Below are 27,236 nucleotides of genomic sequence, written 5' to 3'. Positions count from 1 at the left end.
GAGAGGTCTGACCGGCATAAAAAAATGAACATTTACAGGTAGCCAAATAGACAATCCAACTGGTACCACAGTTACCAGAAAAATTTAGATCATAAACCCTACTAGTATTTTTACTAGTAAATTGTTTAAGTTTGCTTACAAATTGGCAAGACGAGGGAAAACATATCATTTGCAGGATGCAAAGGATCATTGGTTATCTTCCTGGATCTACTGATGAATCGTGCTTCATGTAGGTCTTCCAAATGTGCAAGAGAGGAACCAATGATTTTCCCTGCTGCCCTTACAACTCACCTAAGAGTCTTGTGACTGGATGTGTTGTGGCTTCCATAGCAGACAGTGATGTTATTGGTAAGGATGCTTTCAATGGTACTCATGTAAAAAAGTTTAGAGGATGGTCTTTAATAGTTTTGCCTTCCTCAGTTTCCTTAGGAAGTGTAATTGCTGCTGAGCTTTTTTGACCATGCAAGATATACGGACTGACCAGGGAAAGGGTCAAAAGCACAAAATTTCTGGGAGTACATATCACCGTTTTGTTATCCGCATCAAACCTGGTGAAGAAGATGTTCAGTTGGTTCAAACATTCAGTGCTGTCATCACACGAGGCTGACACAGGTTTGTAGTCAGTGATGGTTTGTCTGCCCTTCTATAGTCATCTGGCATCCCTCTGGTCACTAAAATTGCTCTGGATCTTCCTGCCACAGGTTCTCATCTAATCCTTAATAACTTTGTTCAGTTTGGCTCTGGCAACCCTTAGAAGGTATGCAGTGCTTTCCTTTTGAAGTCAGTTTTTTTAGGCTTTCTTTTGTTGTTATTATTTTTTCTAACCCACCAGTTGGCTGACAGTGAGGGAAGAGGTCAGAGTTGGGTGTACAGCCTGGTGAAAAAAAAATAGAAAAAAGAAGGTTAGTCAGAACAAGAGGATAAGAGGCTGAGATAGTGTTATGGTAGAGAATAAGCTAGAGAGACACAAGGTGGAGGGGAAGTAGGAGAATTAAGAGGACAATATAATTAGGTATATGAGACAGAGGAGCAAAAAGATATAAGAGAGTGTAAATACAGACTGGCAGTTGACGGGTATTACATCAAAAATTAACTATTCTGCCCTAGTAGCAGAATACACTTAAAGGCAAGCAAGCAAGCAATAAGTCATAATATTCAAAAGGCAATAGCAGACAGTTGAGGTATGTGGAAAAAACATGACAAACAATTTCATTCTTTAAAACAGCTATAAGAGTAACTGTTACAGCTCAATAGAAACACTCTATTACAGCCTGTTGTCAGATTAACATATAATGTAAACCGCCATCTAGTGGCACAACTATGTTATTGTATTAATCAGCTTGGCCTCATACAATGATGGAGCAGTAGGGTAAAAATACAATTAATGTTGTGTCTTTCGGCTTTTCCCGGTTAGGGGTCACCACAGCGGAACTCCGGTCTGCTAATGATTGGCAGATAGATTTTTACATGCTGAGTTGCTAGCCCTGACGCACAACCTTCAATGAAGGTACGCCCATTCACGTATGTCTCCCCGCAGAAGACGCTCTAGCTGTGAATTGAACCGGACAGCGTCTTATTGTGAGGCGACAATGCTACCGCAGCACCACCACACAATTAATATGGGTCTATATTAGATTTTCGAAAATTTCGTACAGCGAATCACTATAGGTCGACACCTAGTGATCGATCTACGAAATAATCGAAAAACTAAATAAAAAAAAAATAATAAAAACACAGAAACATAAAGTAAAGGGTGTAGGCAAGCCCCCCTGCACCCTCCCCACATGCCCCGCGACTTAAATATACCAACTCCGAGATCGCGCTACAGTGTATAAAATGGAAATCTTCTGTTTCCGCACTGTATTGCACTGAAGTGCGATCTCGGAGTTGGTATATTTAAGTAGCAGGGGGTGTGGGGGTGCAGGGGGGCTTGCACCCCTGCCTACACCCTTTACTTTATGTTTCTGTGTTTTTTAATTTTTTTTTAGATTTTCGATTATTTCGTAGAGCGATCACTAGGTGTCGACCTATAGTGAGTCGCTCTACGAAATTTTTGAAAATCTAATATAGACCCAATTAATATACAACATATGTTAGGAGCAGCGCAATTAGATATCTGTATCAGAGAACCAATTATCTGCATCCAAGACCAAGCAAACCAGCAAAAAGGTGGGGTGGGGTTCAAGAAATGGTATAGGAAGAAAAAGTAGCAGAAACAGATTCCAATTTACATTAATCTCTGAAATTCTAAGATGAGCAAATTAGGCTTTGTTTAGACAGACACAAGACCATGCAGCCATCCGTATTTTTTGTTTTGAAGCTTAAAGGATTGGAGATGCTGCAGTACTACTAGTTGTGTCTTGCTGGAATGGCCTATACTGAAGGCTTATAGCTTAGAATATGTTCATGTGTTTAAATGTATCTCCCATACTAGAAATGTAATATAGGTTGATCTAGCAGAGGGCTGAACAATAAACTGCCATGTTGCTTTATTGGTATATGAAACAGACTGTGGCCAAAATAAATTGGTGTTAGTTGATATAAGGAGGTGCATACAGAGTTCAGCTTCAGAAACAAGCAATAGATCCTGGTATCCAACAATTAAGCAGACAAGTCTTAGAGTGTAGTAAATAATAGCATTCCAACACAAGTGATGAGTCTTGGCATCAGCTAACTAGTCAATCTGTCTCAACATAGCCTGAGAGGTCACACAAAGTTGCTACCATGTGGTTAAATTAATGGCTAAACCAGTGAATATTTACAAAAAGTGAAATCTGGATGATATACTAAGCTAGTTGATATAGCACAGCAATGCTTAATAAATAGCAAGTACTGACTTATTGCATGGAGCCTGAGGTTTGTATATAAAAAAATATGGTAATAACAGAGCAAAGAATGCTAACAGAGTTCAAATCAGTTTCCTTTGTTAACAGCAAAAAATGTGGAAAGAGTGGAGTCAGAAGCAGGCAAGGCATTCATACATCACCAATGCAGGTCCGTGGGGAGGGCCAAATCAGTAGAGGGGAGGAAGGAAAGAAAGAGCACCAAGCTCTGAATGCTGCTTTAAAGGGTGCAAGGCATCATGGGAGTTAAGGGCAGAGAATTAATATTCTAACATGGGAAATGAGATGGAAAAGGAAATAGGAATAGACAACAGTATGGATAGGGTAAAGATAGGGCTTAGGGGCTGATCCAGGTCAAGTAGAAACTAGCTATGAAAAACAATCACAAATGCAGGTGTCACTCGTCCAGTCAAGATAAAATAGGTGAGTCTTTGTGGGTTCTGTTCAAGCAGCTTTTTTATATACAAACACATCAGGATTGAGACTTTATAACTTTAACTTAAATAAACTTATAAACAAACTAGCTATTACACTTATACATGCTTACTCTCTGGCTGCACTCTAAAAATGGCACTGAAGCTAGCATGTGCTTGCTATTTATATGCACGCGCCAACCTTGAAATGCTTCTTAAAGGTACAAAATACACACACTTTTCTATATCCTTCCTCTTTGAGAAATAAGTCATGCAATATTAACAACATTAACTGACATGCAATCAGTACAAATAATTCTATCCTACGGATTTAGCAAACTCCCATGTAAGAATAACTTATTCTTGCACAGAAGGGACTGTTCCTGTGCAGCACGGTAGCATGCCATGCCTATTCCTGAAGGTGTGCTGCCATGCTGTAATACAAACATGGTTCTGTGTACAACTGCAGGGAGTGTGTGTGAGAGCAGTACTCTCACAATACACATGCCCCATGCACTCCATAATTGCCATAGAGCAAGAGGGTCCGTGGACACCATTACCTCACAATCTAAAAAGAAATCTGGACAGAGCCATAAAAAAGGAACAAATAAGGACAAATGTGGGATATAGCTCTTACAAACTTAACTTATAAAGTTGATAGAATGACAGGCATCACATTAGCATGAATTCCCCAAAGGGTATAAAATGTAAAACTCAAATGTCTGGCATTACATACTAACTGCAGTCCCTAATGCTTTGTCACTAATCTGCCGGAAAGCCGCAATTGTATGAAAAATGGACCAAAAATATAAGGCAAAAATATGGACTTTCTGTGACAATCTGTATAGTTTCCAAAAAAAACAGCTGTGAGGCAGTTAACTAGTTCTCAGTCACAACATCAAATCCAAAAAGAAAAAGAAAACTGAAAACATTCTAAAACAACAAATGTTTAATCCAAGTTCAAGTTCGCAAGTAGACACTTTCACCTTCAAGGCTTCTTCAGGCAAAATAAATACTATCAATTAAACAACATAACTTAAATACATTTTAAAAAGTTACATGCCTCTAATTAAGTTCTAATTAACTTAATACTGAGGATCCTTGAAGGTGAATTGTTGAGGTGCCAGATTGCTGGAATAAAAGAAGGACAGATTCTGCTCTGCTAAGTACATGTAGTAGTGCATCAGTCATGAGCAGCATTCAAAGCATCAGGGCATCTTCTACATTCGACTCAAATGAGCAAAAAGCTTCACATTAATTGCTGATTGTATAAAGGTGGTGGCTTGGAGATGAAATTTTATCTGAAGAAGTTGTAGGACGAAAATGTAAATTTGAGCTTGTCAGCGTTTATTTTGGATGTCTGTTTGTGTATTTATTAAAGTCTGTTGAGTGCTACTACTGGTTTGGAACCTTTGTGCTTTTTTCCTGTTATTGGTTTACTGCAAGCACTTTCCACATTACTGTTATCCCTTACCAGCCAATGCAATACACTTGCACAAGCACCAAAGATACTAACACACCCACATACATACCGACACCCATGCACATTGACACACACACATACACACACACACACACACAAAGACACACGCACACACACACACACACACACACACACACACACACACACACACACACACACACACACACACACACACACACACACACACACACACACACACACACACACACACACACACACACACACACGTACACACACACACACACACACACACACACACACACACACATATATATACACATACAGCTACAATCATACACCTAATCGCACACACACAGATGCAAATGCACATACACATGTGTATATACACAGACACAAACACACAGGCCCAAACATGGACAGAGCTTCACAGTACTTACATCTCATGATATTACCAGCCTCCATCCTTTCAATGAAGTGAATGGGTGTATGCCATCATTTTTCCCTGTCATTCCCTAAATGACAAACTAGAGCTATTCTCTGAATTGGTCTACTACTCTTTTCAGATGTCAGTGATATTTCCAGGGGACAGCAAGTAGCTAATTAGCATTAGTAGTTGCCTAGACTGCTGTTTATTCATGCAGTTTTACCATCAAAACTACAGTCCATGCAACAATCTGCTGCCTTTGCACCACTACAGAGGTATAGCAGTCTCTGAATTGCTTGAGCTTAATCAATTGTGCAGATCTGCTGTGAATAGATAGTGCAGCACTTTATAGGTTCATAGGTAAGAACTAGGTAATCAGTCTGCAGATCATTACATGCCTAGCCAACACAACCTTTTTCAGAAGTTACCTCTAGCTAGACTAGGTGAGAATTTGAGGCTGACCACCCAATTATCTAGGTTGGCCTTGAAGGTGCCAAAGATGATACTCTGCTTGACATGTAGTGGATGTTTGTTCCAGAACTAAGGAATATGTTAGAATATGACTCTATCATGCCAAAATGATAGATTTATATTCCAGTGTATGGATCTATCATGCCAATGTGTCTTATTAATCTGTTGATGAAGGCTTAGTTACTTTAATCAAGTGTCTGAGGTACCATTAGTTCTGCCAAGGAATAGGAGGTATAATGTTAGATCTTTTATAGCTTGAAAGGCAAGGCACAGATCTCCATGGAGGAGTCTGTAAGAGACTGAGTACAATGAAAAGGCTGACAGTTTCTCTTGATAACTACGATTTTTGAGGCCATTGATCTTTTTAGTTATGAATCTCTGAAGTCTCTCAAGTTATGTGATAGGCTTAGGCAAATACATGCCAAAAGGTACATTATATTCAATAAAAGTCTAATAATATATGAGTAAAGGTGAATTAAAACTTCTTTGGATCTAGCGGAGATGCCTTTGGAAATTAGATGAGCCAGTAAAAAGGCTTTCCAAACTATTGTGGAGACATGATGATCAAATGATAAGGAATTATCAACAAGAGTATGCAGATCCCTTACAACAGTGGGCCGGATTTATGAAAGCTTGCACGGAGTGCAAGAAAAGTGTAGGAGCTCACGGCGGGCATATGTCTGCCGTGCGATCCAGGTACGGCCGGCAGAGGCGTGCACAAGAGCTGCTAAAGCTACTCTTGCACGGACAGCATCATGGTATGCAAATTACCTCATTTGCTGCTGAAAGCTATGCAAATGAGGTAAATTTGCAATCCAGGAAACACTAACCTGTCCGTGGAAGATTAGTGTTATATGCAGAAATGTACTCCATTGGTAACGGAGTACCGTTCTGCAAATAGCTAAACGGAGTTATGACAGCTCCAAATAAAGGATGCATACAGTTGAGGAAGCATGCCAATGGCCAAATATAAGGCCATTGGCATTTATAAATGTTTACAATTATTAAAATCTAACTTTTTTTCCCCCGATCTCTGATATTTAAGCATAGCGCAGCACCGCGCAAATGTGCGCCGCTTTAAAAAACAAGAAATTAATTTAACAATAGCCAAAAATAGGCATTTTCACTAAAAAGCTTATCCTGCCATGCAGGTGAATGGCAGGCTGAAGACATCATGGCCACTGAGCAGTGGTTGCTAAGGGGGGAAGCTCAGTGTGAGAGATGTAACCATGCATTAGTAGGCAATCCTATGCAAATGAGGATAAGGATAGTTAATCCCAAATTTCCCCAGCATGTGAGCCATGTCCCAAGAGTGTAAGTGTAGGAGTAGGTGAGGAGTAGAGTAGAATATAGGTGACATCATGAGGGGGTATGTCAGAAAGGCTGTAAGCTAATTGGAGCACAGTGGCTTGTGTTTGCCCTGAGTTGCTCAGGATTGCAAGAGGCGTGCCTACAGTTGTCCTATTTGAATACCTGAAACCAAAGGTGTACACTGTTAAAATATCAAAAATTTCTTGCAAACATGCACACAGCATGTGCGCTCATGTGCACACGTGTGCGCGTGTTTGCGTGGCACTGCCCCGGGTGGAAACAGAAAGGGAAAAAGAAGGAAAAAAAATGTAGGAAGTTAACCAAGGAGAACTAGCAGAGTTGCCAGGTGAAATATATCAGAATCAGCCAATTACACAGGCAGCAGACTATCCCAGTCCAGCCTAGCATTTTAAACTCTGCAAACACATTCCCCCCTGTTTTTTTTCACAAGAACTCTGCAACACTGCAGTATACAAAGAGGGAAAGCTTAAAAAGCTTAAGTCAGACAAAATGTTAGGGGCTGCTCTTGCTATCATAAACCAACATGTGCAAGGTGCTGAGGGTGGTGATGTTGTGAATGCCGCTGACCAACCCACAGTGAGGAGATGGAGAAGAGTATACAGACCCAGGGTAACCTACCAGGGGCTACATGAGCTGGAGATAGTGGATCACTATAGGCTGGACAGAGACCTCCTGCAGCAAATTGTTAAGCTGTGCTGGCCACGCCTCACACACAGAACCAACAGAGGGGAACCCATCCCAGTGGATACCAAGGTATGTGTTGGCATAAGACTGCTAGCTACAGGTAACTTCCAGAGACCAACTGGTGATATGATGGGGATTTCACAGGCATCAGCATCCAGGGTACTCCGCCAGTTCCTGGATGCCATGTCAGCACATGTCGGTGACCACGTATATTTTCCCAATTCCCATGAGGCATTGGCCAGCAATATGCATCTTTTCCACCAAATAGCAGAATACCCTGAGATAGTGGGTGCAATAGACTGCATGCACATGCACATCAAAGCACCACCCAGTGAGCAGGGTAGGGTCTACATCAACTGCAAGGGCTTCCCCTCCATCAATTGCCAGGTCATGTGCGATGCCCAGGGCATAATAATGAATGTGTGTGCTGGCTGCCCTGGATGCCATCACGATTCCCACATCTGGCATCTGACGCAGCTGTACCAGAGATTTGCCAATGGAGACATCCCTGATGGTCACCCACTGGGGATGCTGGACACGCACTGGAGCCATGGCTGATGACACCCATCAGAAATGCACACACACCTGAACAAGAACTCCATAATGAGGTACACGCACAAACAAGAAACATAATTGAGCATGTGTTTGGGATGCTCAAGTCACGGTGCTGGTGCCTGGACACATCTGGTGGAGCCTTGCAGTACTCACCAACTACATATACCCAAATTGTTATGGTATGTGCCATGTTACACAATATGATCTTGCGGAAACAGCTGCAGCAGGAACAGCATGGGGCAGGGCCAAGCGGCCCCCCACCATTGCCAAGGCCTGCACAGGCACTGCATGACTCAGGGGAGGAACAACCTGAGCCTGCCCCAGTAGGCAGAAGGAGGCGTGCCCAGTATGCCCTGGCCTTGGCAAAGAGGCAACACATAGCACATACACTGACTCAGCAGGAACCCTGGAAATGACACTTCTCTCTGACTCAAACATACAGTAAAAGGGATGCCTAACTTGACACTATCTGTTTTCAAACCTGTATAGGAAGTGTACTATGTGCATCAGGCATAGGCAGCCCTGCAGCACCACCTGAGGCATGAGTGCCCTATTCTAAGCAATATAAAGCACTGCTAAGCCCATTTTACCAGTATTGAGCATATTTAAATACAATTGGGCACAGCTGCGCATCGTGCTAACCGGCGCAACATCGGGCAACATCGGGCAAAGTTGGGCAATGTTGGGCAAAGTCGAGCAAAGTTGGGTAAACACGCTCACACCTGCTTTACTGTTCCTTAACCAGTCAGGTCTGCCCAGCAGGAAAATAAAAAGCAGTGACAGGGCTCGAACTCAGGATACTGTGCACTATAGTCACAATACTGAACTACTAAGCCATGACAGCATTTCACTGGCACAGACACAGCTTAAGTCACTCACACATACCAGTTGGGGGGGGTCACATACCTAACAGTCACAGCCAGCAGGACAATTGTAGACAAACACAAACACAAACAAATGCTGTATCATGCCCTCTGAAGAGGCATATGAGTAACCTCCCCCCAGCCCTATGCAGGCAGATAACAGCAGGCCAGACAGTGTGATGTGGGTTGGGTAGGCTATGAAGTCACAAACTAATATGCGTATAATTGGAAGCTAAGGTCTGTAGTACAGTGTTATGCCTCAAGCCAGTACGATAGGCAACAGTACAGACTGAAATGGAGTACCTGACATAGCAGTGCAGACCTAGCAAATGTGTATAAGTGTCAGGTGTACCCCTCATCCTATGTACACCCACAGTAACAATCAGGTGTGCCCCCCCGGGGAGAAATGTACAAATAATAGCTGTCCCCTCTGTATGTATAAATGTTGATAAGTCTATGCAAATTAACTCATGGAAGCCCTGCAGGCCCAGCATGCTTCCTGTCGATGTACAACACAAAGGTGAGCCCTGAAGTAAAAACCAACTTGATTTTTCACACGCATATAGTATATATGCCCATAGTGGGTATGCTCACACACTTAAACAAATTTAGCAAATTTCAGTCAGCAACATACTGAAAGGTCATACTGGGCATGCTCACACACTTAAACAAACGAAGCAAATGTCAGTCAACAGCATACTGAAAGGTCATACTGGACATGCTCACACACTTAGGCCATGTCTGAGTACAGCAGTGGGCCACACATATCTGGCAGTTGCAGTTCTTACTCCAGACACTTGTCACTATTCACCAATCCTGCCTTGCGCACACAGTGATATGAAAACAGACCCATATAATATATTGGACTCCTGTCATAATCAAACTATGTACCACAAGTACTTAAGTTGTTCAAAGAAAGTGAAAATCCAGAGAAGATCAATAAATCTCCGATCAGTATCATCAAAAAACAATGAGCACTCCTAACATTACCCAAGCTATGTTCTAGCAAAAATATTGCCAAAGAGTCCATAGAGAACCATGAAGCTTTCTTTTGCTATGTCATAAATATCAATGTAAACTCATTTTTGTTCTGAGTCAGTGCAAAGTGTAAATATATTCATGTATATGACTGACATTGCCAACATCTTGTCAGACAGGTTCATACATATTTACCCCCCTCTCACTGACAAAAGGGCCCATTACCATACCTGGAGATTGTGAAAACCCAGAAATCACATATACAATGGTTAAACAGCTCTATCCAAACCTAAAAACACAGCATCTATGGGATGACATGGTTTCCCTGGTTGTGTCATATGTGAATTCCAAAAAAAACAGACCCTGCACCTGAACAGTCTGTTGAGACTCACCCTCTGTACAGGATATGAAACTGTTGAATGGGTTACAGCAACGTTTGGCACACTCCATAATTGTTGGTGCACAACAGACCATGGGAACTATTGTCTTATAAGCCTAATAAGCCTGATCTACAAGGTCATGGAGTCCATCATTATGGAACTCATAAACAGAGCTATTGGGAGCCTACAAACACCCAACCCTACCCATTTTGGTTTGGTCAGGGGCAGATCATGGTTCCTAAACCTGCTAGACAGTTTTTAAGGCAGTCACCCAGGACATGCATCAATGAAATGAGCTAAACACGGCCTACATAGACCTTGAAAAGCCCTTTTCCAACATCCCACATACATGTTGTATCCACAAAATCAACAACCTGTGCATAAACACGTATGCCATCTGATGGATTGCCAACTGGGGCACAGATAGATCCCACAAAGTAAGAATTGTGGTCTCCCTGTTGGACTTTAAGCTGGCAACAACTGCTGTCCCCCATGGCTCAGTCCTAGGACCCCTTCTGTCTGGTGTATACTTTTCAGAAATACAGTCAAACACATGAGGGCTATGGTTAGCAAAGTTTGTGGATGACTGCAAAAAGGTTGTCATAATCGATCTTTGAGACAACAGATACATCCATAAAAAGGGTCTCAGTCAGACAGATGTGGTGTCAAAATTATGGCCTCAAGCTACAGTCATACAAATACCACATAGGTGCCAACACCTAAATATGGAGGTAAAAATAAGGGATCTATGGACACATGTGGATAGTCATCTCTACTTCCAGAAACACATTCACAAAGTGGTTAGAAAATCAGGCTATGTGTTCCCACAAATTGCCAAGGTCTTTGCATGTAGGTCAAAGGAGGTTCCCTCTACTTATCAGTCATCAGACCCATCAGAGAGTATCTTGGCACACTTGCGATGAATCTGACTAGGCACCTTCAGCAGCTGGAAAGACCACTGAAGTACGTCAACAAGAGGATTACTGGCCTCAAACAGTTGCCCCATGCAACACGACTGAAGTTAACTCAATCTGTACTCTGTTGCATACTGTCTACTCAGGCAATCTCTGCCCAACAGACAGGTCCATTTCTAATGCAGAACTGATGTACATGCGCTATCTGAAGTAAACCCAAGCTCACTGTGCCACATGCTCTAGGGATATCATCATCACAACAATAAATAGAACATGTTGGAGGGATACATTACTTACTCACAGACTTTCCTTGCTTTGGAACAGGCTCCCAACCTACATTAAGCTAAGTCCCTCACTGACACTCTTCCAGAGGAGCCTTGATGAGTGTATGTGAAACTGAACTGTCACACCATGGATCACTTCATCAGCTTTACTACACAGAGGCCTAGGGAACTAACCTCATGTGTGGTGATAGCTGCACAATCTGGCCATACTAATATTTGCCTTCAGGCAGATAGCCTATTTCCTACCTATGTACCTATATATATATATATATATATATATATATATATATATATATATATATATATATATACATATATATATATATATATATATATATATATATATATATATATATAGGGGGAAAACAGTATAATAAGCCAAAGATGGATGGGCAGAGATGTGTGCAAGAGGGTGACCATGACAGGGAGCCATCCAGGACTGTCCCAACCAGCACTCATCCCAATGGCACAAAAGACATGAGGTGCACATCTCACCCACTGTACATAACAGCCACCAGTATCTGTAAGCATTACAGTGTATGTGGTCCATGTGCCTGCTGTACAACATGACTGTACAATGAAGTACACATCTACTATCTGTAGACATGTACCTGTCACATATGTTCATAGGTATGTAGTAGAATATCTTCACGAAGGCATATATTAGCCTAGGCAAGTTGTGCATCTTTCACCACCCCATTGGGTAGTCTCCTAAGCCCTACTTCTAATAGTTAGTACCCTAAGCCCCTTTCTAGTGGGGCTGCTGATGGGATGCCTGGCATGAATTGTCTGTTTCCCATCCACTCATCAAGGTTCCTATTGAAGAGTGTCAGCGAGGGGCTCTGTCTGATGTACCTTGGGACTCAGTTCCACAGTAAGGCAAGTGTCTGGGATGGTACTCTATCCCACCAGCATGTTGTATTCATTGTTGTGATGAGGTTCATATCCCTGGAGTGTGTAGTGTGACTCAGTTTTGTTATCCATAGATGGAGCATGTTCAACAGTTATGTGTTGGACATGACTCTGTATGTTAGGCAGAGTGTGCCTCTAAGTAGGTGGTATGCAACGGAGACCAGATTTAGTTGTACTAGTTGTGTTGCATAACACAACTGTTTAAAGCCAGTAATCCTGTTGGTGAGGTACCTCTGTGGTATCTACAGCTGCTGGAAATGCTTAGTCGAGTACATCCAAAATGGTGCATTGTACTCAATGATGGGTCTGATGACTTAAGAGTAGAGGGCCACCACTACCTCTTTTGATCCTGATGCAAACCCTTTGCTGATTAGATGGGCTACATAGGATTTCCTAATCACTTTGGCATCATGGTTGTCAAAGGAAAGATGACTATCTACTTGTGTCCCCAGATCCCTTATTACCTTGTCAGTTTTTAGGCGGTAACACCTATGTGGTAGTTTGTGGGTACTTTGTTTTCACCAAAGGGGATTACTATGCATTCTTCCACATTGAGCTTGAGACCATGATTCTGACACCACACATCTGTCTTATAGAGTCCCTTCTGGAGAATATTTGTGTCATCCGGGGAATCTATTATGGCAAACACTTTACAGTTCCCAGCAAACTTAGTCAACCACAACCCTCCTGTGTTGGCATGTACTTTTAAGAAGTCTATACCAAACAGGAGGGACCCCAGGAATGAACCCTGGGGGGACACCAGTTGTTACTGGTGTAGAGTCTGATATGTAGCCAGCAACTCTTAATTTGTTGGATCTATCTGTGAGCCAGTTTGCAATCCATCTTGTGATGTATGGATTCATGCCCAGGTTGGTGAGTTCATCTATGATACCTGACTGGGGAATGGTGTCAAAGGCCTTAGCGAGGTATAGGTAGGCTGTGTGGAGCTCATTTCAATCATCTGTAGCCTGGGTAATTGTCTCAAAGAAATCTACCCAGTTCAGGAGGCGTGATCTGCATTTGACGAAGCCAAATTGGGTGTGCTCAACTGTGTGAAGGTTCCCAATGTCTTTATTGTTGACTTCCATTATTATTGGCTCCATTGCTTTGCAGATCAGACTTGTCAGGCTCATAGAGCATGAATACCAAGGGTCTTTTGTGGCACCACCCCTGTGGAGTGGGAAGAATGTTGCTGTGCAACATTCTATGGGTACATATCCTGTAGAGAGAATGTAGATAGAAGTGTAGGTATCCTTGATGAACATGGATACATTCCCACCCTATGTGCTATGATCGAGGTTCTGATGCTGGAAGGTATGGAATGAGTAGTATCCTGGTAGTGCTGGTGTGCTCTCTGGAGCCTTGAACTAGGTTTCTGTTACTGCACAGATATCAATATTCTCCATACTGAGAAGTCCCTCGAGTGTGTGCATTTGGAGGCTGAGACTTCTGAAATGAGTAGCATTTAGCTCACTTTGTGGTTATTTGTGTTGGTTACGGGGTTTGGTTTGTCTTGAGTGACTGGTGTTCCACACCTAAAGTCAACGCCTCATTGGTCCGATCTGACCATAAGCTAATTACCCTACAAATCCACATTCTGCCCCCACCCCCATTAAGGAAACCATGTTAAAAAAAGTCTCCAAAGCCAACTTCATGCTTCTTAAGACAGAAGTGGTGAACTTCAGGACACCCATGCAGATGGACAATACAGTTACAACTACTGAATCCTACACAATAACACTTTATAAGCACTTACATGAGTGCATGAATCGTGCTACCCCAAACAGAACCAAGAAGCTATCCTCCAAGAAAAGGAAGCCAATCTGGTGGTCCCCTGCCATAAACAAACTGCACAACAGAAGGAAGAAACCGTTGTAAAAGAGGGTAAAATCCCATGAGTGGAGGAGCTCCCTGGTCAGCCTCAGTAATAAGCTGCCATCCCTGATAAAATCCTCCAAAGCTAGTTATGAAAACAAAATCGCCACTGAGTCTAAAGACAACCACAAAGCATTCTATAGCTATGTCAAGAATCTCAATGGCAACACTCAGATCTGCTCTGAGTTACAGCACAATGGCACTAAATCAAAAAACTCCAAGGAAAGGGGGATAGGGATTTGAGGGATTACAGACAGAAAAAAGCATACCCGTACCCTAAGAATGACAAATTTGGTCGAAAAAATAATAATAATTTTTTTGATAAATCTGGACCACAACACAGTACTTATTCCTCTTCTTTTCCACCAGGGAGACACCTTGCCTGGGACTCTATGGACCACAGAGTGATCTACAGTGATTCAGGGATGGGGGAACATCAGGATTTAAACAACACTGAACTCCCTGAACTTAGGAGATCAGATAGGTTAAGGCACAAATCCGCTGTGAGGTATTTTCACAGGGGTCCCCCATACGGCATGAGATAAATAAGAATGGTAGCCAGGAAGGGGGACTAGCCAACATGTTGGACCAATGGAATACAGGGACTATTACTGTGGATGGACCATGTCACACCCTACATGACTTTAAAATTTACAATTACAGCAGTGAGGAGATTGACAGGAAACATTTTCTTTTATTTTCAAAAGGTTTTAAATTTATCCCCTCTACAGGGGGTAATTTAGTTGACAGCTTAGTAGACTTGAGGATTTTTCTACAGAAAAAGAATTTAGATATTATGTTTCAGGGGCAACAGGATGGTGGTACTAATAGTGGTATTAGAAGACCTAGTACCTATAATCCCCCTATACACCCCCAGCTAAAAAATTTATAAAGGGAGGTTGAAGAAGAAATCAGGAATGTTTATAGGGGTGGATGGCATGGTAAATTTAACATGACTAGAGAAGAAAGGTACTTCTCAAATCCATTCAAGAAAATAGATACTTGAGGGTGATGCAACCCGATAAAGGTGGAGGGGTGGTCTTCATGGACAGCATTTTGTATTCCAGTAAGATGATGGATATGCTTAATGATACCAACAGGTATGTTAGGGTATCTAAGAATGAGATTAACTTAGCATATCGTAAGAGTGATTTGGTTTTACAGGACATGCTGAATGACAATTTTATAAACCAGGACACTTTTAAGTATCTCAGTGTGGATAGACCTCGTATCCCTGCTATTTTCGGGATACCCAAGGTACATAAAAGTGTGGAGGACCCACCCCTGAGACCCATTGTGGCAGCCAATGGCTCTAAAACCCATCCGTTGGCCAAATTTTTGAATATAGAATTAAAAGATATTTGGGTTAGGGCCAATGGTATACTTAAGGACTCCTGGGAATTTTTGAGAAGCATTAATAGCAACATGTATTCAGATTCCTTAATATTTGTAACCCTTGATATTCAGGGTTTATTTAATGTGATTCCACATTATACAGGGTTAGAATGGTTCCAGGATGCCATTCATCAATATGGAAAACTCAACCACAATACTTTTCTGGTTTATATAGAGTTGATGGATTTGGTATTGAAACACAACTTTATATTTTTTGAGGGTGAGTTGTTTAAACAGATCCAGGGAGTGGCCATGGGGGCAAGTTGTGCCCCTACTTATGGCAACATTGTGCTGATGGTTTGGGAAGAGAAGTTTGTGTTCCAGTCTGAATATGCACAATATTGGGTATATTACAAATGTCACCTGGATGATATTTGCATTTTTGGAAAGGTAGTATGGAAAAGTTAACAGAATTCATAGACTATCTAAACCATACCACTAATTTTTTGAAATTTACTTCCCATATTACACATGACTATATGAACTTTTTGGACGTCACTATTAAGAAAGACATCCTAGGGCAGCAGTTTACATCCAATGTATATAGAAAGGAAACCTTTTCTAACTCATACCTATATTTCACTAGTTCCCATCCGTTTAAACAGAAAAGAAGTATTATCAAGGGACAATTTGTCTGTAGTTGTAGGATGACCTCTTTGGACTCGGACTTCGAAGACAAAAGTCAGAGAGTCAAAGAAGTGTTTATATCTAGGAAGCATCCTAACTATTTAATTGATGAGGTTTTGGAGGAAGTAAAGAAGAGGAGAAATGATAGGTTTGCCCCTATTTTGGGAACAGGAGATACAAGTGTGATAGTACCAATAAATGTGCAGGGTACCACACAACAACCAGTGGTGACGTTAGCAGGGATGAAATCAAGAAACCTTGGGGATAACTATGTGATGTTTTATAATCAGAATACCTCTAGGGTTAAAAATATTATTACTCAACACTGGAACAGGTATAGGTGTTATTCAGAGTTGGACATTTTGTTTACCAACACCTTAGGATTCACATACAAAAAAGGCAGGAACCTCAAGGATTTGCTGGAGCATAATGGTTCTATTGTTTCATGTAAGAAATTGGGAACCTACAAATGTGGGACATGTGCCCAATACCCATATATACTTAGACAGGATTCTGTACACATCCTGTCAAGAGACTATCAGATTCAGAGTAGTAGTTTTTCCAATTGTAATAGTAAAGGCTTGATTTATTTAGCCTTATGTAAAACCTGTGGTGCATTTTACATTGGAAAAACTACTTGAAAACTCAGAAGGAGGCTTTATGAGCATTTATATGCTATTAGAGTCAAAGATATTAAAAATGCCTTGTTCAAGCATACACTGACATGTCCCCAAGCAAAATGGGGATTCTTTGTTGTAGAGAAGGTGCAATGTGATGTGAGGGGGGGGGGGGGCATGGGAAAATAGGATAGAGGTGAGAGAAATATTTTGGCAGTTGTTATTGGAAGCCAATAGATTCCCAGGGCTGAATGAATACATATCCATTGCCCCTATTTTAAAAATGAGAGCTGCAAAACTATAACATAAATACATATATTGTTTTGCAAGTTCCTTTTGTTGGTTTTTGATTCAAGTTTATTTAACTGTCCAACATATTGTGATGGTTTTAGTATTTATATATTTATTTTAAAGTTCTTTTTAAAAAATGTGCATGTTTTTATCTACTTTCATCTGTATTTGTGGCAAGTTGGTAGGTTGCAATGAATATTTTAGTTACAGGATTTAATTGGTGTCAATTAAACAATTGTTTTAACTATCAATTAAATTGGGAGGGGTATATAAGCAGGCATAGCCTTCATTCATTCATTTTACATCTGAAGAAGTCTGGTGGATGAAAACGCTTTGTATTGTGTGGCGTTTATGTGATTAAACCTGCTGCTGCTTACACCTACAGGCTCGTGTTTTTTACTACCTTCTGCCTCTTTGGGTGCCTGTTGTAGTTTTACTAGTTCTTGGTTTTGTGGCACCCTTTTCTTGGAGTTTTTGGATTACTTGTTACATGGAGGTGTCTGAGGCAGAGGCTAGCTTCCAGGATGGGGAAGCAGTTTAAGATACTGACCTGGATTCATGCCTGTCTCGTGTGGAGGGGCAGCTTACCCAATTGATTTTGTTTATGACTGGTAACTCTCAGCGAGGTAAAGACAATTCTTTTGATATCCACCCTATGAGGTCTACCCACAGGAAGGATTGCATTTCCACTCCTGCATACAATCAGGAAGCTGATTTGGATCACAGACAGGCTGATGTGCCTGTAGAGGAAGTAACTGCAACTTCTTCCGGTTTGCCGTCGAGGGGCACTAGAGGTGAGGCCGCATTACAGAAGGGAGCTGCAACTGAATTTTGTTACAATCATTTGGCATTGAAATCCCAGAATCATGGTCCGAATGGACAGTCCTCCCTTTTAGAGGAACGTGGTGTTCAGGGACATGCTCCTGTGGGAATGACTGATAGTATGGCTAATGGCGACATGGAGTGCACGAGTGGACGGATACTTCATCTTTGGCTTCATGGCTTGTTAGTTACAAGTCATTTTCCAGTCACCAAGGTACTGACAATAACTTTATATTTCATCACCATGATGCTGAGTAAGACAGTGAAGTGTCTTATAGAACCAATATTAAAAAAAACTCACTGATTTAATTTACAAACACAAAACTCTGGGTATTGACAATTGTTACTTGCATGACTGTATCAAAAGGGGTATAGTACCCAAAGGATTGCGTTTTTATAAGTTTCCGAACAATGTAGTGGAAGGCTCCCCCTTTCACGAAGAATTGCTGAGTATTTTTGACCGTAGTGGTTTTGAAGTCATGAAAGCCCTGATTAAAGAAAATGAAAGGATTACGGGGCAAGTATATCAGGAGATAGAATATATTAATGAAGTAGTGACCAATGATCTTATGTTTTCTGTTGAAAATGAGAAGAGAAAATATTTTATTATTAAGCAACAGGTGGAAGAAAAATGTCATGTTATTTTTAAAAGGAAGTGTGTGTGGCAAAATAGATAGGGATTTGAGGGATTACAGACAGAAAAAAGCATACCCGTACCCTAAGAATGACAAATTTGGTCGAAAAAATAATAATTTTTTTGATAAATCTGTACCACAACACAGTACTTATTCCTCTTCTTTTCCACCATGCCTGGGACTCTATGGACCATATAGTGATCTACAGTGATTCAGGGATGGGGGAATATCAGGATTTAAACAACACTGAATTCCCTGAACTTAGGAGATCAGATAGGTTAAGGCACAACTCCCCTGTGCAGTGTTTTCACAGGGGTCCCCCAAACGGCACACGATAAATAAGAGTGGTAGCCAGGAAGGGGGACTAGCCAACATGTTGGACCAATGGACTACAGAGAATATTACTGTGGATGGACCATTTCATACCCTACATGACTTTAAAATTTACAATTACAGCAGTGAGGAGATTGACAGGAAACATTTTCTTTTATTTTCAAAAGGTTTTAAATGTATCCCCTCTACAGGGGGGTAATTTAGTGGACAGCTTAATAGACCTGAGGATTTTTCTACGGAAAAAGAATTTAGATATTATGTTTCAGGGGCAACAGGATGGCGGTACTAATAGTGGTATTAGAAGACCTAGTACCTATAATCCCCCTATACACCCCTAGCTAAAAAATTTTGAAAGGGAGGTTGAAGAAGAAATCAGGAATGTTTATAGGGGTGGATGGCATGGTAAATTTAACATGACTAGAGAAGAAAAGGTACTTCTCAAATCCATTCAAGAAAATAGATACTTGAGGGTGATGCAACCCGATAAAGGTAGAGGGGTGGTCTTCATGGACAGCATTTTGTATTCCAGTAAGATGATGGATATGCTTAATGATACCAACAGGTATGTTAGGGTATCTAAGAATGAGATTAACTTAGCATATCGTAAGATTGATTTGGTTTTACAGGACATGCTGAATGACAATTTTATAAACCAGGACACTTTTAAGTATCTCAGTGTGGATAGACCTCATATCCCTGCTATTTTCAGGATATCCAAGGTACATAAAAGTGTGGAGGACCCACCCCTGAGACCCATTATGGCAGCCAATGGCTCTAAAACCCATCTGTTGGCCAAATTTTTGGATATAAAATTAAAAGATATTTGGGGTAGAGCCAATGGTATACTTAAGGACTCCTGGGAATTTTTGAGAAGCATTAATAGCAACATGTATTCAGATTCCTTAATATTTGTAACCCTTGATATTCAGGATTTATTTAATGTGATTCCACATTATACAGGGTTAGAATGGTTCCAGGATGCCATTCATCAATATGGAAAACTCGACCACAATACTTTTCTGGTTTATATAGAGTTGATGGATTTGGTATTGAAACACAACTTTATATTTTTTGAGGGTGAGTTGTTTAAACAGATCAGGGAGTGGCCATGGGGGTAAGTTGTGCCCCTACTTATGGCAACATTGTGCTGATGGTTTGGGAAGAGAAGTTTGTGTTCCAGTCTGAATATGCACAATATTGGGTATATTAAAAACGTTACCTGGATGATATTTGCATTTTTTGGAAAGGTAGTATGGAAAAGTTAACAGAATTCATAGACTATCTAAACCATACCACTAATTTTTTGAAATTTACTTCCCATATTACACATGACTATATGAACTTTTTGGACATCACTATTAAAAAAGACATCCTAGGGCAGCAGTTTACATCCAATGTATATAGAAAGGAAACCTTTTCTAACTCATACCTGTATTTCACTAGTTCCCATCCATTTAAACAGAAAAGAAGTATTATCAAGGGACAATTTGTCCGTAGTTGTAGGATGACCTCTTTGGACTCAGACTTCGAGGACGAAAGTCAGAAAGTCAAAGAAATGTTTATATCTAGGAAGTATCCTAACTATTTAATTGATGAGGTTTTGGAGGAAGTAAAGAAGGGGAGAAAGGATAGGTTTGCCCCTATTTTGGGAACAGGAGATACAAGTGTGATAGTACCAATAAATGAGCAGGGTACCACACAACAACCAGTGGTGACGTTAGCAGGGATGAAATCAAGAAACCTTGGGGGTAACTATGTGATGTTTTATAATCAGAATACCTCTAGGGTTAAATATATTATTACTCAACACTGGAGCAGGTTTAGGTGTTATTCAGAGTTGGACGTTTTGTTTACCAACACCCTAGGATTCACATACAAAAAAGGCAGGAACCTCAAGGATTTCCTGGAGCATAATGGTTCTGTTGTTTCATGTAAGAAATTGGGAACCTACAAATGTGGGGCATGTGCCCAATGCCCATATATACTTAGACAGGATTCTGTACACATCCTTTCAAGAGACTATCAGATTCAGAGTAGTAGTTTTTCCAATTGTAATAGTGAAGGCTTGATTTATTTAGCCTTATGTAAAACCTGTGGTGCATTTTACATTGGAAAAACTACTCGAAAACTCAGAAGGAGGATTTATGAGCATTTATATGCTATTAGAGTCGAAGATATTAAAATGTCTTGTTCAAACATACACTGACATGTCCCCAAGCAAAATGGGGTTTCTTTTTTGTAGAGAAGGTGCAATGTGATGTGAGGAGGGGGTCCATGGGAAAATAGGATAGAGGTGAGAGAAATATTTTGGCAGTTGTTATTGGAAGCCAATAGATTCCCAGGGCTGAATGAATACATATCCATTGCCCCTATTTTAAAAATGAGAGCTGCAAAACTATAATATAAGCACATATATTGTTTTGCAAGTTCCTTTTATTGGTTTTTGATTCAAGTTTATTTAACTGTCCAACACATTGTGATGGTTTTAGTATTTATATATTTATTTTAAAGTTCTTTTTAAAAAATGTGCATGTTTTTATCTCCTTTCATCTGTATTTGTGGCAAGTTGGTTGGTTGTCATGAATATTTTAGTTAAAGGATTTAATTGGTGTCAATTAAACAATTGTTTAACTATCAATTAAATTGGGAGGGGTATATAAGCAGGCACAGCCTTCATTCATTCATTTTACATCTGAAGAAGTCTGGTGGATGAAAATGCTTTGTATTGTGTGACGTTTATGTGATTAAACCTCCTGCTGCTTACACCTGCAGGCTCGTGTTTTTTACTACCTTCTTCCTCTTTGAGTGCCTGTTGTGGTTACAATGGCACTAAATATACAGACCCAACTGATATTGCCAACATCCTCCCTCTCACCCATGAAAAAGCCCATCTCTATACTGGAAGAATGCAAAGTTGCTGTCATCATGGCTGCACAGGTAAAACCACTCTCCTAAGCCAGGAACACAGCATCCATGGGACCAGACAACATCCCAGGCTGCGTTCTACATGAACTACAGAACGAACTGGCACCACACCTAAGTACCATGTTTAATCATAGCCTCACCTCAGGCTTTGTGCCTGCTGAATGGCGCACAGCAACGGTTATCCCACTACACAAGGGGGGAGCTACCACAGTCCCCAGGAACTAGCTCCCCATTAGCCTGATGAGCCTGGTCTGCAAGGGCATGGAAAGTATCATCATGGAACTTATAAACAAAGATATTGGTAATCTTCAAACTCTGGACCACAACCAGTTCAGGTTTGTAAAAGGCAGATCATGTCTCCTAAACCTGATAGACTTCTTTGAAGCAGTCACCAAAGCCATAGACAAGGGTAAGGTCGTTCACACAGCCTATCTAGATCTTGCCAAAGCTTTCGACACCATCCCCGACTCTGGAATTATTGATAAACTCACTAAACTAGGTATAAATCCCTATGTCCCAAGATGGGTTGCCAACTGGCTCACTGACATAACCCACACTGTGAAAGTAACAGACTCTAAATCTGACCAGTCCAGTGACAAGTGGAGTACCACAGGGTTCAGTCCTGTGTCCTGTCCTGTTTGGTATCTACTTCCCTGAAGTACAGGCTAAAACAGAAGGTCTTTGACTAATGAAGTTCCCAGATGACTGCAAACTAGGAGCCATAATCGAAACTACTAACAATGTGGACATCCTACAAAAGGGTCTCACTGAGACAGATGCCTGGTGTCAAAGCCATGGCCTCAAGCTCAATGCCAAAAAGTGCATTGTCATCCCCTTTGGTAAAAACTCTGTACCCATGAACTACAACATAGGCGGTAGTATACTTAACACTGAAAGTGTGATAAGAGACCTTGGGACACAGGTGGAGAGTAGTCTCTCCTTTGATAATCACATCGCCACAGTAGTCAGGAAATCCTTCTATGTGGCACACCTCATCACAAAAGGTTTCTCATGTAGAAAAAATGAGGTCATTGTTCCCCTCTACTCATCCCTCATTAGATCCCTTATAGAGTACAACGCCCCTTTTGGTATGTACCTCACAAGACATATACAACAACTGCAAAGCACGCAGAAATCTCACAAAGAGGATTAGTGACCTCAAATACATGCCCTACACAAACCGTCTCAAAACACTCCAGCTTTACTCTGTTACATATCGCCTACTCAGAGGTGATCTGTGCCTAACATACAAAGCTATGTCAAACACAGAGCTGTTGTACATGCTCCACTTAAAGAAATCCCAGTCCCTACAAGCTTCGGCCACAAAACCTGGACCGAAATACAAAAGGAGGGGGTGTATCCATTTTCATAAAGGATACCCACACCTCCAGGTTAGTGTTACAGCACGAGGCCTCGGAGACCATCCAAGTGCAACTAACAGTGGGCAAAGCTGCTTATCAGATTGTAGCCTGCTACAGATCACCTACCTTGTCTCAGGACCCTCACTCAGCATTCCTGAGAACACTGGAAAATATAAAGGTCCTACCAAACACCATGATATTAGGAGATTTCAACTACCCAAACATTGACTGGGAGAATTACTCAAGTGCAAACTCCTTTACCCAATGCTTCCTAGAGTTTATTAGCTCAAACACCCTGGAACAACTGGTCACCATACCCACTAGAGGTGACAACATACTGGACCTGATCATCACCAACATGGGGGATCAGTGTTCCACACCAGAGGTAAACCCCTTGCTGGTAAGATCAGATCATAAAGTAATCACACTGGACATCCACATCCCGACCCCACTCCCAGTCAAGGAAACCACTCTGAAAAACTTTTCAAAAGCAAACTTCACACTTCTCAAGACCGAAGTGGAAAGTTTCAAAGCCCTTTTGCTACAGGATAATGCTATCCAATCTGCAGAATCCTTTACAAGTGCATTCTATGAGCATCTACAGGGATGCATGGATTGAGCCATCCCAAGTAAAACCAAGACTCACGCCTCCAAAAAGAGGAAACCAGTCTGGTGGTCCTTGGCCATAAATAAGCTATACAACAGAAGGAGGAAACTACTACATGATAGACCAAAATTCCAAAAAGGAAAGGCATCACTGATCATTATTAGCAAGAAACTATGATTGCTCATAAAATCATCCTAGGCCAGTTTCTAAAGAAAAATTGCCAAGGAATCTAAAGATAACCACAAAGCCTTCTTTAGCTATATCAAACATTTAGGTGGCAACTCTGAGATATGTACCGAGCAACTGCAAAATGGCAAAAAATACACTGAACTAACTGACATTGTCAACATCCTGGCGGACAAATTCAGTGCAAACTTCACCCCCCCCCCCTCTCCCCCAAAAGGGCCCGTGTCCATCCCAGAAGAATGCAGAGCCCCAGACATCATGGACATGCAGGTAAAAACAGCCCTGTCCAAAGCTAAGAACACAGCATCAATGGGACCAGATGGTGTCCCAGGCTGCATCTTACACGAGCTCCAAAAGGAACTATACCCTCACCTGAATTCACTGTTCAGACTCAGCCTTACCACAGGCTATGTACCCAAAGAATGGCGTACAGCAACAGTCATCCCACTCTACAAAGGTGGTGCCACAACAGAACCTGGGAACTATCACCCTATAAGCCTGACCAGCCTAGTCTGCAAAGCTATGGAGCGAATTATCATGGAACTCATAAACAGAGACATTGGGAACCTCCAGACACTGGACCCTACCCAATTCGGCTTTGTTAAAGGCAGATCCTGCCTCCTAAAACTAGTTGACTTCTTCGAAACAGTTACCAAGGCCATAGATGAAGGGAAGGTAGTCCACACAGCCTACCTGGACCTCACTAAGGCCTTCGACACCATTCCCCACTCTGGTATCATAGACAAGCTTACCAGCTTGAACATTAACCCCTATGTTATGAGATGGGTGGCCAACTGGCCCACAGATAGAACACACATGGTCAGAGTTGCGGGTGCCATGTCCGACTCTAAACCAGTCACAAGTGGCATCCCACAGGGCTCGGTCCTGGGACCCCTCCTGTTCAGTATATACTTCTCTGAGGTACAGGCAAGCACGGGAGGACTATGCCTGACGAAGTTCACAGATGACTGCAAACTGGGGGCCATAATCGACTCTCTGGCTGACACAGACATCCTCCAGAAGGGCCTTACAGAGACAGATACCTGGTGTCAAAATCATGGCCTCAAGCTGAATGCCAAAAAATGCATAGTCATCCCCTTTGTAAAAAACAAAGTGCCCACGAATTACCACATAGGTGGTAATCCACTAGGTACGGAAAATGTAATTAGGGACCTGGGGACCCAGGTAGATAGTAACCTCTCCTTTGCTAATCACATTGCCAAAGTGGTTAGAAATTCCTTCTATGTAGCCCACCTAATCACGAAAGGGTTCACCTCTAGATCAAGAGAGGTCATTGTACCCATCTACTCATCACTCATTAGGCCCATAATAAAGTACAATGCCCCATTTGGTATGTACCTTAATTGGCACATGCAACAGCTGGTAAGACCACAGATGTACCTCACCAAGATGATCATGGGCCTCAAAGAGATGCCCTATGCAGCTTGACTGAAGAAGCTCCAGCTCTACTCGGTTGCTTACTGCCTGCTCAGAGGTGATCTATGCCTGACATATAAGGCCATGTCCAACCCGGAATTAATGGACATACTCCACCTCAAGAAAACCAAATCTCTTAGAGCCACATGCTCCAGTGAATTAAACCTCAGCACAGCAATAAACAGGATGTGCTGGAGGGATAGATTCCTGTCCCAGAGACTTCCCTCACTCTGGAATAGAATCCCAGTTTATGTTAGGCAAAGTCCCTCGCTGACTCTCTTCAAGAGGAATCTTGACGAGTGGATGGAAAATTGTAAATTTACCCTTGGGATCACTTCAGTGGCCCTGCTAGACAGAGGCCCAGGAAACTAATTTAAAAGGGAGGCGAAAGCCAACACATTCTGGCTAGGCTTATAAAAGCCCTTGGGCAGATAGCCTAGTACCTACCTATGAACCTACACGCTCTAGGGACCTAAACCTTGTCATCACAATAAACAGAACATGCCAGAGGGATAGATTCCTTCCCAGAGACTTCCCATACTCTGGAATAAACTACCTATCTATATCAAACAAAGCTCCACATTAGCACTCTTCAAGAAACATCTTGATGATTGGATGGGAAATAGGAAATACACCCTGGGGATCACTTCTGTGTTTCTGCTCGACAGTGGTACAGGAAAATAAATTTCTTGGGTGGCAAAAGCCAGGGTACCTTTTTGGCTGGTCTTGTATAGCCCCCAGGGCCAATAGCCTAGTACCTACCTATGAACCTATGAACCTTTGAGCCTTGCCTAAAAAAGGTAATATGGGGACAGCAAGAGCCTTGGCCAGTATTCAGAAGCATAGGGGCGACAGGTGCAAACCATCTGTAGTGAAACAATGAGGCTTGTCTATCATGTCATCACAGGCAGACAGAGAACGGATCCCTTTTGAATGACACCAGAAGCTCAGCCAATTGTTGAAGTTTATCATCTTTCTGTTATATTACAGTATCATGTAGGTGAAGGTAAGATGCTACTCAAGGTCAGGGTCATACCAGCCTGGGCTACATGATCATAGAGCTAATATATATCTCTTGCCATGTTGTCCTGGGAGGTATGTCTCAGATCATTCACACTGACATGTACAAAGAACACATCATATATGTACCTGTTCTGGTGTGATGTAAGTGCTTGTGTTATGTGACGGATCATAGCACCTGACAGACAACTGACAGTAACCTTCCCCTTGTCCAGCCAAATGAGTGGAACATCTGTGTGCCTGACTATGAAGTCACCTATTACTAGTGTGTTGGGTGTGTTGTTTTGCCTTAGGGGCTGTTGTCAGGCACACTGCTTTGGTGTATTATGTGTTTTCTGGAGTGTGCTTGGAGGTGCAAGTTGCTTGCTTGTCTGCTTAGGAGGACACTCTCTCTTTTTCAGATTAATATTTGTATTCTCTGAGTATGGTAATGTGTATTTATGTGTGTGTTTTGCTGGTGCTTATATTGTAGGTCTATGTGAGACAGTTGGTGTTGTGGTTGTATGACCCTAGTCCTCCTGACTGTATTGTCCAGTATTGGGTTGACAGAGCTTAGCTACCGGTTTGACCCTGTGTGTGCCAGCATGTGGTGCATCAACCATATATGA

Source organism: Protopterus annectens, chromosome 1.part0 (assembly GCF_019279795.1).
Source record: "Protopterus annectens isolate FY-2018-M chromosome 1.part0, PAN1.0, whole genome shotgun sequence".
Lineage (NCBI taxonomy): Eukaryota > Metazoa > Chordata > Ceratodontiformes > Protopteridae > Protopterus > Protopterus annectens.
This window is presented reverse-complemented; position numbering follows the sequence as displayed.